The 17,107-nt window shown below is 35.6% G+C and overlaps 1 long non-coding RNA gene across 1 annotated transcript; it reads left to right on the top strand.

The window, feature by feature from the left end:
- Window positions 1-7,338: 7,338 nt before the first annotated feature.
- LOC149252568 (uncharacterized) lies at window positions 7,339-9,749 on the top strand. The gene is made up of 3 exons (XR_016266078.1): window positions 7,339-7,969; window positions 8,181-8,306; window positions 9,645-9,749. It is a non-coding gene; the product is annotated as an uncharacterized LOC149252568 (long non-coding RNA).
- The last annotated feature ends 7,358 nt before the right edge of the window (window positions 9,750-17,107 follow it).

The following is a 17,107-nucleotide window of genomic DNA, read 5'->3' on the forward strand; positions in this document are numbered from 1 at the left end:
GTTAGGGTAAGGTGTCTAATTTCAAAACTAGTCTTCATTGACTCCACATGAATAGTGTACACCTTAGTATCTCAACTTGTTGAACACTATGATTTCGACAAGTTTTCTCTTTAAAAAAAATAAAGAAGAAGAAGAAAAACACACTACCTTTTTCTTAATATCTTTAAAAACTATGAACCCATAAAATCCCATGAACATGCTTGAAAGGATTTCACACTATGAAAAATGAAGTGTTACAAAGTTATTGTTTGAGGTTGTAGATTGTGAAAATGAAAATGAAATGGACAATAAGCTTGAGGAAATAATAGATGTGAGTAACATTAAACATTTTAAACACATAACTAACTAGTGCCATTTTAAGTCCATAGATGCTTTGGATGTCAATTTTAAGTCCTCTATGTGAAGCGTGGATACCACTAATGAAACTTATGTGGAATATTACTCACTTAATATCACGAGGGAGATTAACAATTTGGTATGTTGCTTAGAAATTTTTTTAATTGTTGTTGCATCTCACTACAAATTAGCTGCATAGTGTCCTACTTTCCTTAGCCTTGGTCTTGTCAATAATATTGTTGTTTACAATTCACACATGACTTGGGTTCCCAACTAGAGCTCTATAAGCAATGATAAAAAATGGTATTTTAGTGGGATGAGTCATGATAAAAGAACATTTAATAAGTTTAAGATAAACTCTACTCAATATTAGTTCTTACTATTCTTGATCTCATGTGGATCTCAGTTAGCCATTTGAGAATGAGATTAATCCTTGCTATCACATTATGGACTGTGTTCTTGTGTAGGATGGACATTTTAACTCACAAACTTTAGTGATGTGGTTGAATGGTACTCTACGTACAACAAGGAGCCATATGTCATTGTTCAAGCAATTTGACCATCGCGGCATTATCACCTTGGTAAGGAGATGGTTATTCACCATTTCTTAAATTATTTGTATATAAGTTGTGCTAGAGAATAATAAACATATTAAATGGATGATCTCTTTACAATTGATTCACTTGGTTATTAAGCTTTAACATATTGTGACAATAGTTTTCTCTATATTCATCGTCCTTGTAATACTCTATATGTATAACTATCTACTCTATAAGGATAATCATGCTCAACAAAGGATGTTAATTTTCCCCACACCCAACATGCCTATGATAAATCCATTCATATTTCTATAGACCATAGTCCCTTTTGAGTCTGTCTTGGTTTTCAATTCCCTCATCTTTTGATCTTTCATTTTAAGTACCTTCTAATTTAGTGACTCCGTCGCAAGTACGCAAATAAGATAAAGCTAATCATTTTGTCCAAAAAATTCAATAGATTCATTTCATATATATTTTAGGATATCTTTGTGAAGTAATCATTGAAGTATAAGAAACAACATAATACACATCATGCCCCTTGTTAGCTTAGTTGGGGTTCTTCCTTGATAAAAATAGTGTTTCAAGGAACTTAATAAAAAAAATTAAGCATCATTAATGCGATCCTTACACTTTTGTTAAGTTGATAGGTGAGATTGTTTTTGTGCTTGTCATTTCGCCCTACTTTGGAATGCATATATTTTTAATATTGAGTTGTTTAAACATTAAGTACCTCCTTTACTAGAGCCTCCTTAAATCTCGTAACTCTCTGTCTTGGTCTCATGCACATAGCACCTTCGTTTATTAACATTGTAGTTTGTAGAGAAGTGAAGCACATTTGATAATCCAATATTCTTTTATTTGGGATAGTGATAATTAAAGCATCAAGTGGAGTGGTCATGCTAAAGTAAGATAGAAAGGAGTTTCCATGATGGTACTAGACATCAATGGAGGGTCATTTATCTTCGAGAAGGGACACAAGATTCAATTCTATATCGTGATCTATTAATAAGCATCTCAAAGCTTCAACCACACTATCATCCACATACTTCTCTTGTGTGTTCCCACATTCTCTCTTGAAATCACTCTTACTATGCACAATGTCTTTATGGATTGACAACAATGAAGGTTCCTCTATTGAACTCCTCGACGATGGAAGAATTGTCTTGTAGTTCCTCATTCTTGTCTTCTTTTGATGCTGGTATTTTGTAGACTTATAAAGGAGGAAGGACAATAAACATTACTCTTCTTGTGGTGGAATGGTGATTGAAGCACCAACTATTTAGAATGATTATTCACTGTCTCTTTCTTTTATTGAAAAATTATTCTTTTGCATTGCAAGATTTCATAACACAAAAAATGAGACATGTATACACATATAACATGCATGTATTCTTATACTCACATGACTTAACCAACACAATCCTTTCGAGGACCATTTGCTCATATGCAATCCTTTGAATTTCTTATTTGATTGTAACTTTGTATTACTACCAACTTTGTGAACATATATGAATTATAAGAAAAATTAATAATCCTTTTCATTGATGGAAATAAAAAGATTGCATGTGGCCTATTAGGCAATCCATGGGGTGTTCATATATATACACACCAAAAATCATGTTTGTTCTCATAAATCATCTAAAGAGAATTAAATGCCTCCTAATCCCTAACATATAAAAAGATTCAAAATAATTACAAATATCAGTTAAGTGCATAAATACTTCAACCAAGTAATCTCCAAACCATTACATTTGAATTGCAAAATCCCAAAAAATTATTTTCTATTATCTTTAAGCTTAAAATATCATCACTATCTTGTTATAGTACGATAAACCTCTATGGCAAGACTTCCTCTACCCATCTTGGTAGAATTTCAAAACTAATGTACCCATATCTCCACTATATGCTTGCTTGGACAATATGTCTATCTCCTCTTCTTGGTGTTCCTAGAAGACATGATGAAGATAATTGTAGTAAAATTATTTTAGTAGAATCTAAAAACCAATATACCCATACATTCCACAACTAGTTTCAAATCCACCACAACTAGTTTCAAATCCACTTCAATGCTGATAATACCATTTACACCTTCTTCATGTGCTAAGGCCACAAGTATGGTGTTTGCTTTGGTTTTTGCACAATAGTTGGTGCCTTATCCCAGACCACACTTTAAAAGCAATTTTGTAAATTTTAGATATCACTATCATCCTTCTTGCCTTGCACGTGTTCATGTTTCTATTTGATGTACCATCAAAGAAACGTCGACCAACGTAAGTGCTTAGTATGGATTATTCTTCGATTGGTTGGTTATGATTAGTAGCTCCTTGACTTTTTGTTGTTTTATTTCCTTCCTTTCATTTTCAAAAAGTAAATATGAACCTCTAGTTCCTTGACTTTTTGTTGTTTTATTTCCTTCCTTCCATTTTCCAAAAGTAAATATGGACCTTTATCCGGTTAGATTGGAGAAACTACCTTCCCTGCAAATGGTTTACCATCCATTGATGAGTTGATTTCTGAATGATTGCTTCTCTTTTTTTATTCTTATGACTAGAATTCATTATACTTTTGAGTTCAAGGTATTCCATTATGACTTATAACTCTGGGTTATTCAAAATTCATGGTTCTCGTTTATGCTTGGGGTGCACGAACAATGATTCTCTTATATCAATGAATAAGTGAGTAAATACTAAATATCATTTTAATTGGTGATGGTTTGAATCCTTAAGTAAGTTATTATTTGAATTCCTTATTTATTATGTTATTTTTTTGGTAAAATAATATAAATTTATTTTAATTTAAGATTTATCATGTGTTAATAAGGATTAAATTTTTTAAGATTGTAAATTTTTTTTCAATTTTTCATATTGAGGTTTTGGTGCATGATAGATATATTGAGGTCTTGGTGCATGATATATATGAAGTTAAGATGGATCTATCTTATTTCTTTATATATGTGTGCCATGTGTCAAAGTCTAAAAGAATTACACAAAGTCTCTATTGAAATGATTTGATACATATTCTCTATATATATAGAGAAAGAGAGCTTAACTTGGGTAGTGAAATGTTTTATTTATGGTTCACATTAAACACACAGAGAGAGAAAGAGAGCTTAACTTGGGTAGTGAAATGTTTTATTTATGGCTCACATTAAAGAGAGAGAGAAAGAAAGTTTAACTTGGGTAGTGAAATGTTTGATTTTTTGGTTATTATTTTTTCTTAAATGTCATGTGTCAACTTCATATTAAACATTGAAGGAATTACATATCTCCCTCATAATGAGAAGTAGAAAGAACTAAAAACTCTCTCTCATAATAATAATAATAATTATTATTATTATTATTATTTTAAGGTCATGGACAAGCCAGACACCAATTTGGTGTATGAGACCACCTTGTTTATGGGACAAGGGACACCTCTATGCATCAATTTGATTGCTAAAGTTGATGAAAGTGTACACTCTACCCAGCTCTAGATTTAAACCTACGACCTCTTACAAGGAAGCACGATCTCTTAACCATTAGGGCCACTCAAGGTATACATATAAATAAAGTCTATATGTCTACGAAGGTGTACATACTCTACCACCCTCTAGAATTGAACTTGTTACCTCTTACAAAGAAGCACATCCTCCTTTTCTGTAGAGAGAGAGAGAGAGAGAGAGAGAGATGTTTTCTATACCTTAGTATGTTTATTATAAATAAAATATTTCCCATAAATAAAATATACACCTCCATTATATTATGCTATAAAAATGTGGTACTAGCTCAATAAGTAAAACTATTACAACAATATACTTCATATAAATTCGACATGTCATTTGGGGGAATTGAACATAAGTGAAAAGGAAACCAATCATTCCTTCCAACCATCAAAGATAAACCCAATGGAAAAATTGCTTTATATGTGTGTGTGAATGTGCGCATCGTCAAAGTTGAGATTGAATATTTTACTTAATCTGGATATTTGAAATATTTTATTTATGACCTACATTGGAATATTTTTATTATTTTTTTAATGTCACATGATTACTCCATATTAAGCATTAAAGAAATTACACAACTTATACTAGGAAGCAAAAGGTATTTGACATTGGAAAGGTAATTTTTTCTCTCTCTATAAAAAATTGCATTAAATTATTTTACTTGAGGTGAATATTGAAATATTCTATTTATGACTGAGATAAAAATATATTTTTTTGTTCTTTTTAAATGTTACAAGTCAACTTCATGTTGAACATAGAAGGAATTACACATCTCCTTAATACATAGAAAGTGTCTTTTAACATAATTGGATTTTTTTTTACTTTCAATTGCTTTACACACACACATAAAGTTGATATTGGAATATCTTATTTATGATTGATATTATATTTTTTTCAAATGTCACATGTCCACTCCATGCTAAGAATTAAAGGAATTACATGTCTCCCTCACACTATGCTAAGAATTAAAGGAATTATATGTCTCCCTCACACTAGATGTAAAAAAGCACCTATCAACTAAATAATATGTTTTTCCCTCTTTGTGCCCCCCTCTCTCTATAAAGTTGATATATGAATATTTTACTTAAACCGACATACACACACACACACACACACACACACACACACACACACCACATGTCAACTTTAATTAAAGGGAACCCCGTGATAAAAAAGAGAACGACAGGTTCAGCGCATCGACCTTTCTTGTCGTAATGAAGTTGGAACCCACTAATACTTTTGCTTTGGGTTCTTAATCAAGCGCTTCTTTCATTGGATCGACTCAACCATCCATTTTTCTTTTAGATTGCATGGAATTATTCCAACTTTCCCTGTCGAACTAGGGGAAAAATATGTATTGAGCATGGAAGGAATTACACATCTCTCTCATACTAAGGTGTAAAAAGTGCTTGTTGGCATAATAAAAGTATTGGGATTCATATTCCTTCATAATTTTGCTTACATAGAGGAACAAGTCTCCTAAAATTGATGAACTTGACTAAAAATATTTGAGATGTCGAAAAAAAACAACAACATCACATGCTTGTTATTCATGTAAATATCAAACTATGTGAATAACACCATGAACAATTTTTACATATACAAGAGATATATTTGATGACCATGTTTTAAATTTATTATTTAATGTTGATCTACCTCATTAAATCCAAGGTTAGATTTCAAAATTTAACTATTTATATTATAAGCTAATCATAATCAGGACCATATAATCACACCCTCATGTTTCTTCCCTTTAATCTTAATTTCTCTAAATGGGAATTGACCTTCGAAATTGTCCATTCATAATCATGACCATATAATCACACCCTCATGTTTCTTCTCTTTAATCTTAATTTCTTTAAAATAGGAATTGACCTTTAGAATTGTCCATTATTGAAATATTTGTCACTATCAATTGTTTCTCATCTATGGAGAACAAAAACTTTGATTCATATCTCATCTTTCTAGTTTTACATAAACTTCTATGCATTGAAGTTGCTCTTGCAATTTAACAATTAAAATAACTTCTTTGCTACTCTCAAGCACTACCATTGTTGAAGTTATGAAAGAAACAAATATTAAGCCATGAAAATCTTAATTAGATATACTAATGATTGTTTATCTTTACATCTTACCACTAAGAAAGCTCTTGTGTTTTTCTATTCAAGTAAGGAAAAAAAAATGTATTTAGATAAGGAACCATACTAATAGACAAAGCAAGCTCTAAAACAAAATACAAGATATTTGTAATTCAAAATCCAAGTCTAATTTTAATTATCATTGTACAACAAAGTATAAACTTAATGGCTTTTCTTTTATTCATTTTTATTTTTTCGTTTTAAGTTTTTTTTGATTAAATGATAATTAAATAATTTAATAAAATAATGTGACGATTGGGATAACTGTTGCATTTTTATAATTAAATAATAGATTAATAATTTAATAAAATATTTTGACTCTTAGGACACATGGTTGCATCTCTAATATATATTAGTCCTCTATTTAAGCTATCCATTTATGTCGTAATGATAAACCACAATACGTAATTTGAAATGCGTTAACTTGTAAAATTATATGTAATTTGGTTCAAAAGTTTTTTTTGATATAAACCTTTAGTTAAATTCACATAAATATATAATAAAAACTTAAAAAAACTAAGAAATAATTAGACTCCAAAGCAAGGGTAATCCAATATTCTAAAAATAAATTTCTTTTTTAAACAGTGTTCTGAAAGAAAATTAAGCATTGTGATGCATATCATAATTCAGACATTGAGGACCCATATCTCTGCCCTGTATTCTATTGCGTGTACACAACCAACGGCTTGGAATAAAGATATATCCCACATCCTGTACACAACCAGCGCCCCTGGAATAAGTAGATATATTATATTCGTTGTGGTGTGACGAAAGATTCTTCATGGTTGTTAACCTCACTACAGGAACCAGGTTCGTTGGTATTTTCTTTCCCTTATTCCATGGGTCGTGCAACGGGTTCCATTTTGAAAAACATTCGTGGGCAAACACTCCCTACGATAGTTTCGACGAGATCCCTAATTTCTAAACCGAAGGAAATGCCAGATTTTCACAATGAACGCCTTATAAATTTGGAAGCAAGTCGCCCCGGTTATGTCAAGACCGAGGCAGTGTGTGGTCCAATTAAACAATTGGAGTAAATTCCAAACAAAGACATCTGATTCCAACCGTGGGAAATAGTCAGAGATCATTCCACATTAAATTGAATCACAAACAAATCTGAAAACGCCAACTACTCCACACGAATTTCGGGGCATTCACACGTGTCAGTAATTTGATGCCTCCAATCCCCGATAGTCAATAAGAATTGTCTATGCATCGACGGAGTCATAAAAATTCTTCGCGGTGTTGTAAAATTTCGGTGGGACAACAAGCTCAAAGAGTACAGGCAGGCAAATATTATTCAACATTCAGATACCCACAACAGCTTAAACAGCGCCAGGGGTCTATTAACCACAGATCCTTCCGAGCCCGATATAAATCTCATCCCATGTGACCGTAGGCCGAGCAGGGTTGCCTCTGAGGGCATTTGAGTGAGCACTTTCTCGCTCAAGATGACCGGGGAGCTGGAATTTCCGGTAAGCTACTTGGAATCCATCGAATTTGGGTCGGATGGGCCTAGTTTTGAATTGGGTTCGCGACATTTATAAAGGGGCAAGGCCTGGATTCTTAAATTGGTTTCTTGTTGAATTTGGGTCGTCCGGGCTTTGGTTTTAAATTGGGTTCTTGCGTTCTTTTACACAGCGTCGAGACCTGAATTCGTAAAAATGGTTTCTCGGTATGTTGCAGAAATCATTAGTAGGGCGTTGAATTGACGGATTTGATTCACTGTATGCGTTTGCTTATAATAAGTTTGGTGTTTGGGAGTCGTTCCATTGCTGAGATTGAGGTACCCAATGGCCACCTACAATGAAGGTAACTCTACATATGCATCTGGAATTTATTGTAAGAAACGAATGCTGTTACTGCCTTTGATTTATACTTACGTTTTGTTATGATTTCAAGGATGGGGGTGTGTGTATTTAGTTGAGGCTTCAATGTGTGCCTTTAGCTGTTTATATTCTCATAATGGGTATATGATGCCGTTGTGATTGCCTGTTAGATATAGTGTAATTTGGCACACTTGGTATGAAGTCTATATTCAGAATTGAAGTTTGGCTCTTCATACCTAAGTTCCTGTCTTTTACATTTGGCAAGCCTCCGTTGTGTGCAACTAATGGAGATACTAGGATAGAAGTGATGGTCACTGGTTGCTAAGTGCTATCTCGTTAGTATTACAATAGAACCAGACCAAGTCCTACTCATAGCTGGATCCATAATTTTTTATCTTTTTTGGGGGTGGTTTAAGAAATATTTCCAGAGGGGCTGCTCTGCAAAGAGTGGGCTTCTTTTGGATTATGTGCCGGGTCCGAGGAGTATCTATTATGCCGCGGGAGGCTGAGACTTGCACGTGGCCTAATCCCTTTGATATTCATGCTACATGTGTCAGGCAGTAAGATGGCTTAACAGCCCCTCAACGAACCAGTGCCCTGATGACAGAGACACAACCTTTTGGGATCAGAATTACCGATTTTCAAAGTCCCAACATACTCTTTCAACACGCCGCAGTTCGAAAATCCTGCAAGTGATTGACATTCTCAGTAGAAAGAAGAATGGGAAAATTTCTCAACAGCATACATGCCCATTGAAGGGTCTCAGTTAACCCAATAGGATTTTGAAACAACGTTCTGTACAAGATGTTGAAATCTTGATTCATTACTCTAGACTCATGATCCAAGTCCTAACTACTTGCTGGTCAGTTTCATCTAGTTTTTCCCCTTATTGGGTTCTATCAAGTTAACTACATTTTACATCAAATAATACATTTGAGGAATGGAGATCATTTGCAACTATGTGAATTTGGCATAACCACAACTAACAAATTCTCTAAAGTTCTAATTATTTTTCCTGTGCACCGTTTAATTTAATCTCAAATAAATACCATGGCAATTAGTTTGCCAGATATAGGCACCTTGTCTACAACTGTTTTCCTTAAGTTGTTTTATAAAACCTGTTTTTTGTGTACTCAAACAACAGAGAGACTTGGAAAATTGCAAAAAGTAGGCACAAGACATCCAAAGAGATTAAATGTAGAAGTGGTGTTTTTTTTGAATACGACACTAAAAGAAAGGATGTGTTCATGGCTTTGTTCTTTCGAGGATAGTTATGAGTTATCCTCTGATCTTCATTTAACTTGATTTATTTTTCTGGCAGATATGAACTTATCTTCCATCATTTTGTCTGCCAAATAATTACCCAGTGAGCAAAAGCCATCATGATTTTATAGATTTATCCAGTTGGACCCTCCATAGATGGTACTTTGCGAACTTATTGATGACTTTTTTCGCAATGAATATCTGGGATTTAACCTATCCCATGTCTGCACAGACACATATGTTATATTATCATGTAGTTTGATTATTTATATCTCTTGGCAATTTAATTTGAATCAGATTTATTTTGCTACTTAGAGGGCCAGGAACGCTTTCCTTGTTTTTGTGCATTATCGATAAATTTTGCCATTTGGCCATCAGATGATTTTATTAATAACCACAGAATATTAGCCTGGTAACGGCTTGATTCTTGTTATAAGTATACGTGGACTCCTACTAGACATATACATTAGGCTAACTAAATGTTAATATGCACTAGCGAGTCTAAGATTCACATGTCTGTCTTCAATCATTGAGAACAGATCAAAGTTACATATGCGAGAAACAAATAGTTACTTTTGAAAAAGACTAAGGAATTTGATGTTGCCAAAATTTTCATTTTGTTCTATTTGCTAAGCTATTTTCTTGGAATCATATTAATTGTATTTGGCACATGGTGGTTTCCGTTTTAATTCCACTCTGGTATTCAATTTTGTGATTGAATCTATTGAGAATTCTGATTTATAGTCTTTCTGGTCAGTGTAACAGCTTCCCCACTAAGTGTAGCAAAGATATTTACTTTTTGAATTTGATAAATGCTACATTCTTCTACGTTATCTGCTGGAGGAGTCTCTTATTTTGTATGGTTTCCTTGTGTTGGAGTTTCTAAGATATAAACAAGAGATGAAAGATAAGAAGAATTCTTTTATCATTCAAGGAGTCGTTGTATACTATACAATGCCAGGGATCTCCTTTTATTGCATTAATGTGGTGGTTATACTTGCCTAATTGTAATGTATCCAATCACCCATGTGCCTACTGGGATGGTGGGACGTTGGGAATTTTCTCCAATTTCCTTTCTATTCACTCATTAATTCAGCACTCTAATGCCATAAATAAATTGCTCTGTGAAATAATGCTTATCTACATGCAAAATGACATGCAAAGTCATGATAACTCATAGAAACATAGAAAGACATGAAATAGTAAATACACATCTATTCTTAAAATAATAGTGATTCAACACATATATAAATATTATAATCAGCATAAACAGTATAATCAAGCCAAAAATTTGGAACACTTATCTTTAAAGAAAGATTACACCAACTGGCTGCTGACATAGAACATTCCTCCCAGCTGTAGGCATTGTTGCACCAAATCTTTCTGCAACAGGCCACCCTCGCACTGAGGCTATGAGTCCACAAGGACAAACAAGTACTGTCTTAGTCCAATTCCCTTTAATTTCTCAGTCTATTCACTCATGCAACCGTCCCAATCACCAACTTTCTTTCCTCCTTTAGTCTACAGAATCCAAAGGGTGGATCCCCTTCTTTGTAATGCAGTCCCTCGGGCTATCACATCCCTTTTTGGGCTCCAGCATGGGCTGTCCAGGAAAAAATTAATGCTGGGGGATTTACAAGGATTGTCAGTGTCAACTTTCCCAACAGAATTATAATTTAGCCCCCATTACAGGCTTGGTGCTAGTCCTCTTGCAACTCCCCTGAGCTAGAGTGATGGTACAGGTGATGGTCAAGACTCAAAAAGATCCCCAAATTCCCCAAACACAAGGTTTAAGTATGCATGCTTTGAACTTGCCACTTGGCAGTCAAACCTTTTTCCCAACCTAGGATAAAATGCTCATTTGACTCTTGTTTTGGAATATAATATGATATTTAGCATTAATACTTGTTTTAGGGCTCCTAGCCCCCTTTCATGCCTCTCTCGTGGAATCATATCACCCCATTGTTTTAGCCCCCTTTGTCTGGCATTCAACAATGTATTTTTTATTAATAAGATTAATGTACATCATTTACATGACTTGGTCCTTGGCCATACTGTTAATTTCACATCCTAATTCAGAAATATACATTACATTACATTTTGAGGATCAAAACTGGGCTGTTACACTAATGATCCTCGCCACTATTTAACAAATGCTCTAATTTCATCTAGTTAAAGTCTTTAATAAAACCATGATTTTATTACATTTCAAAATGTAGTATTGGAGTACCAATACTTTAATACCTCATAACATGATAATACTAGTTTTTAACTATTAATCTCCTTTACTTCAAAAACTTATGAGGATGATATAAGAAACTATTTTATTTTCAGCATCTTATATTTCCAAATCTTGGGACTATTGAAGTTGTAACTAGTGTCGGTCTCCATAATGTAATATAAAACTATCATTGATGTATTTATTATATTCATCATTATATTTATTCTTGGTCAAAGGATATTCTTCATGCTTATAGAGTCAAAAACAGTCAAAAGAAATTATTTTGAGTCAAAGAAAAATGTACCTGAGTCATGTCCCATTTGGACATTTGTAAGAAAATAATTTTGAATTTTTTGTTGAGTCAAAGTGCACAAAATGTCAAGTCGGCCCTCCTTGGAACAAGTTGGCCTGGGCCTTTAAGAGGACCCCTGTTCGACCTCCTGGACAACTATATATAAGAAGCAAGTTCGACTCGTTTGGGAGGTCATCCTTGTTGAGAAATCTATAGGACAATGATTAGAGTGATTTCTCTTTCTTTGATAATTGCTTGTGATGTATTTTTACTTATCTTACTTGTTAACTTGTCTTATTATTATTATGTTTGTGTATCATCAAACAACTACCAAAACAAGAAGAACAAGAACACAAAATATAGGCTGCAAGTCAGGGCCAAAACCTCTCCACTTGAGAGGAAAACCCGCAAATATCTTCTCTTCCTTATAGATTCTTCAATTGACGAATTCCAAGACCTTTAGACCAAGACCAATACCCTCCAAGACCAAGTCCAACCTTTTTGGATGATTTGCTTTCCTTGTCTAAGTCAAACCTAGTCGAATCTCTTCCAGTAGCACAATTTCGACCTCCAACTACAGAATTTTGGCCTTCACTGCAGACTTGAAATTTTCGGCCCTCCAGTAGTTGATGTTGCCACACGGAATAGTTTTTTGCAGAGTCTCCAAATTTTGGAGCAGTGTCTGTTAGGAATGTCATGGTCAAGAAGATGCTGCCTTGGGAAGTTTAAGTATTTAACTTCCAACACCCTTTTACACCAGGCAGAAAGGCCGGTGATGAATCTCCAAGCTATCTTGCCTCCGAATGCTAGATTGAGGAATTTGGGAGATCTGATTCCAAGACCTCCTCGGTCTTGGGTCTGTATGACCTGCTTCCAATTAACCAAATTGAACTTCTTTTTGTTATTTTCCCCCCTTGCTAGAGGAATTGGCAGAGGATGACTTCCATTTTACGATGAAAAGAGGCCAGAGCTTGAAGGAGAGTGAATTGGTATAAGGGCAGAGAGGAAATACCTGATTTTAAAAGGATGATGCGACTAGCTGGATTGAGCCAGATGGAATTCCATTGCTGCACTTTTCTTTCCATCTTGTCAATTACGGTGTCCCAAACTTCTGCCTTTAAAGGACCTGCACTCACTGGCATGCCCAAATAAGTGAAATGAGTCCAATCATAATTGTAAGAAACTCCAAAGGTATTGGCAATATTGTGAAGAACTTGAGCTGTAGTATTCCATCCATAAATGCAACTTTTTAGCTGATTAACCATTCCACCAGAGTATCGCATATATTTATCTAAAAGAACTTTGAAGCGCCGAGCTATTATGGTGGAAGCTCCTCCAATTAGCAAAGTGTCATCAACAAATCGTGAGTGCTTTATATTCTTAACCCCATTCCCAAATTTAATGCCTGTGATGAGGCCAACCTTCCGATTGAAATCCAAATCTTTGCTAAAGGATTCATCGATCAAAATAAAAAGATAAGGAGAGAGAGGGCACCCTTGTCTTAGACCTCGAGATGATTGAAAAGCATTTCCAGGTCTGCCATTGACAAGAGGGGAAATACAGGGCCCAAAAATGCAAGTTTGGATGAGGTTTAAAAAGACCACATCAAACCCCATCTTCTTTAGAACAGCCAGGAGAAAGGAGTGCCTTACTTTATCAAATGCATTAGCCAAATCAAGTTTAAGAATAAACCCTTTCTTATTTCTAGATTGGCTCGAGTGAATAGCTTCTTGGACGAGGAGGATAGAATAAGAAATTTGACTATTGGCCAAGAACCCCCCTTGGTTTTTAGAAATGAGTGAAGGGAGGAGGGATTTAAGGCGGGAAGCAAGGATTTTGGTCAGGATTTTGTAAGAGGAGTTGCAAAGGGAGATGGACCGAAATCGAGCAAAGGATGAGGGTCGATTTTCTTTGGGAATGAGAGCAAGGTGAGTGGCATTGGTGTAGCCTCCAATTTTACCTTTGCGCTGGATCCATTTGAGCATTTTGGTTAAATATTTTTTTATAATTCCCCAATGAGCTCGATAGAAGTAGATGGGGAAGCCATCTGGGCCTGGAGCTTTATCAGGTTGGAGGGTCCAAATTGTTCTTCTTATTTCTTCCTCATCAATCTCCTTGTTCAAGCTGTCATTCATTTCCTTGTTGATCCCGCTGGGAAGATATTGTAGCAGATCTGAATAGTCTTCCTCTTCTTTGGTTTTGGTTAGTAGAGCTTTGTAATGATTTGTGGCTACATTTCGAATGGCATCTTGTGTGCTTTGTCGATTGCCCTCAGCATCCGTAATAAAATTTACATTATTCCTTATTTTTCGAGCGATGGTATACTTATGAAAAAAAGGCTGAATTCTTATCTCCTCCTTGCAGCCAAAGCTGTTGCGACTTTATCCTCCACTTAAGTTCCTCTTCTCTGTTTGCCCGACATAGCTGTAAATAAAGATCGCTTTCTTGTCCTTTGGTCTCTTGGGAGAGGCCGTGATCTTTTATTATTTTATAAATGCAATCTAGTTTGCTTTTGATCTCCTTTTTGATTTCTCGGGCTCCTTATAGCAAATCTTTGCCCATTCCTTTAAACCCTGCTTGGTTTCCCAAATGAAGCCAGGGGACCCTTCAACATGCTAGCGCCATGTGTTTTGAACGACCTCTTTGACTGCTGGAATGCAGTTCCATAGGCAACTGTACTTAAAATGAATGGGTCCAAGAGAACAGTGGGTTTCCAGAGTAAGATTTATAGGATAATGGTCAAAGGCTGAGAAAGGAAGGATGGTGGCATACCCCACAGAGAAGGAGGAGAGAAGTGTAATATTGATTAAGATTCTGTCAAGCCTTTCCATAATGTTGCCTTTGCCCAACCTACGATTGCTCCAAGTATACCTTCGATTTTTTGGAGCTACATCGATGAGATCATGATTTTGCATAATATTTTCTAAATGAGTTCTGTAGGGATCAGTGGAGAAACTACCTCCTCTTTTCTCATTGGAATGGAGAATAAGGTTGAAGTCACCCCCTAAATGATGTTATAACTTTCTTCTGCGTCTATGCTGGCTTTGAGATTATCCCAACAACGCTCCTATTCTTTGTAGTGATTAGGAGCGTAGATATTATAGATGACTATTATTTGCTTGTCTGCTTTGTTTTTTAAAACAATTTTGATCCAATGCTGATTGACAATTTCTGTTATGTGACTCCATGTGTTGTGATTCCAAAGAGTTGCGATTTCTCCGGAGGCTCCTGTTGTTTCATTGATGCTATCATTGTATTGCCTCTGTTGTTCAATAATTCCAATCATTTCCTGCTGGCTTTGTTTTGTTTCCTGTAACAAAAAAGTTTCTGGTTTCTCGCAATGAATAAGATCTCTTAGGGATGCGACTTTGGAGGGGTGCCTTAATACCCTACTATTCCAAGACAAAAACTTCATCATTAAGAATGTGGGGTACAGGGAGGTGCTCGCCCCCCTTGGTCCTTGTGGATTGTCTCTTTGTCATATTGCCTTAGAATATAAGATTCTATGGGGTTCTGGGTGACCATTGCTATATCTTTCTGAGGATTCTCATCTCTATGTTTTTTTGCAGATTTCCTACCCGGCCCAGGTTTTTTAAAGGAGTCACTGGCAGCTCCATGATCTTTGGAGGAGCTCCTGGTTTGTCTGATAGGAGGTGGATCAAGGGAAGTTTGAGAGGAGATAATCAAGGGAAGAGAGGATTCAGTGGCATTTGTTTGGATCAAAGGAGGGGAGGAGGATTCCGGGGGTGGGATTTCGGGAGGGGATAGGATAGAGAAGGGATTGGATGAAGAAGGGAGCGGGGGATGAGAGAGGGGGGAGAGGGCAGATAAGGAAGGGGTGGAAGAAGAAGGGTGGGCTGCATTGGGGACTGAAGGGTCTTATTGCAAGCAAGGCATCTGCCTTTCCATCCATTCTCAGATCCAGACTTCCCATTGAAGTGACCTGTAGGTAGGCCACGAGATGCTTCCACTGCGTCACTTTGATAATCTTCTTTGCTTTGACCTCACCCTTGGTGAATTTGAAGTGGGATGACCCATTGAGTCTTTTGACCTTGTCCAACTATTTTCAGTGATTTCTCTTTCACACTTGCTTGGGCTTTGTCTTCACCTTAGCTTAAGATGAGATGATATGATTGCTCTTTCACTCTTGCTTTGGGCTTTGTATTAGATCCCTGTACCCATCCGAGAGAATCCGATTTACTTATCCGAAGTGTCTATACTCCTATGGTTGTTTGAGATTCCTGCACTTACTGTGCCATCTGAAGTTGCAGAGGTATGTCCGAAAATCTGTGTTTGTGTGGTGACTCTAGCCGCATATTTATAGTTGTCTGCCTATGCATTTGAGCCGACATGACATTGTGAAACGTTGTGTCTTTTTATTGAGCCAACATGACTGTTCTTTTTAATTCATTTGCAGGCTGACATGACTGTGTTTTACATCGTTTTGCTTGCTGCCTTCTTCAAGAGGATTGTGCTTGTCATGGAGGGCTAATCTAGACACTAGATAGACTCATATACATTACATATATGCTCAAGAAGAGCTTTTCATGACTTTGACTCTTAATAATACATCCTAAGGCTCTCAATGGGAGCCACTAAATAAATAAACCTCTTGTTCATGAAACCCATGTAGCGAGGAATAATAATAAATTCGTTTTCTTGTTTACAAAAATCATAATTACAATGTCATGAAGATTGAACCTTTTTACACTTTTTTCAACACTCCCTCTTAACTAGGGAGGTATTCATAATGGTACTTGTTCATTCTCAATTTGAATAATTTCTCATAAGAAGAATCAGATTGGTAACCCATCTGTATAGCATCATAGTGACCAACATTGTTTCCAAAGCAAGGCCTTGCCTAACAGATCTATCTTGCATTAGATCAGAGCACAATGTTGGCGAGACCAATGACTATAGACACCTTCATCATTGTCTCTCAAGGTACATACCCACCTAGGTGTTCACTGAGTATGACCTTCTAGGACTATTCTTATCTTGGGTTCCC

Source organism: Pinus tabuliformis, chromosome 7 (genome assembly GCF_031772625.1).
Source record: "Pinus tabuliformis cultivar Carrire ecotype Pingquan chromosome 7, CPIR1, whole genome shotgun sequence".
In the NCBI taxonomy this organism is placed as follows: Eukaryota; Viridiplantae; Streptophyta; class Pinopsida; order Pinales; family Pinaceae; genus Pinus; species Pinus tabuliformis.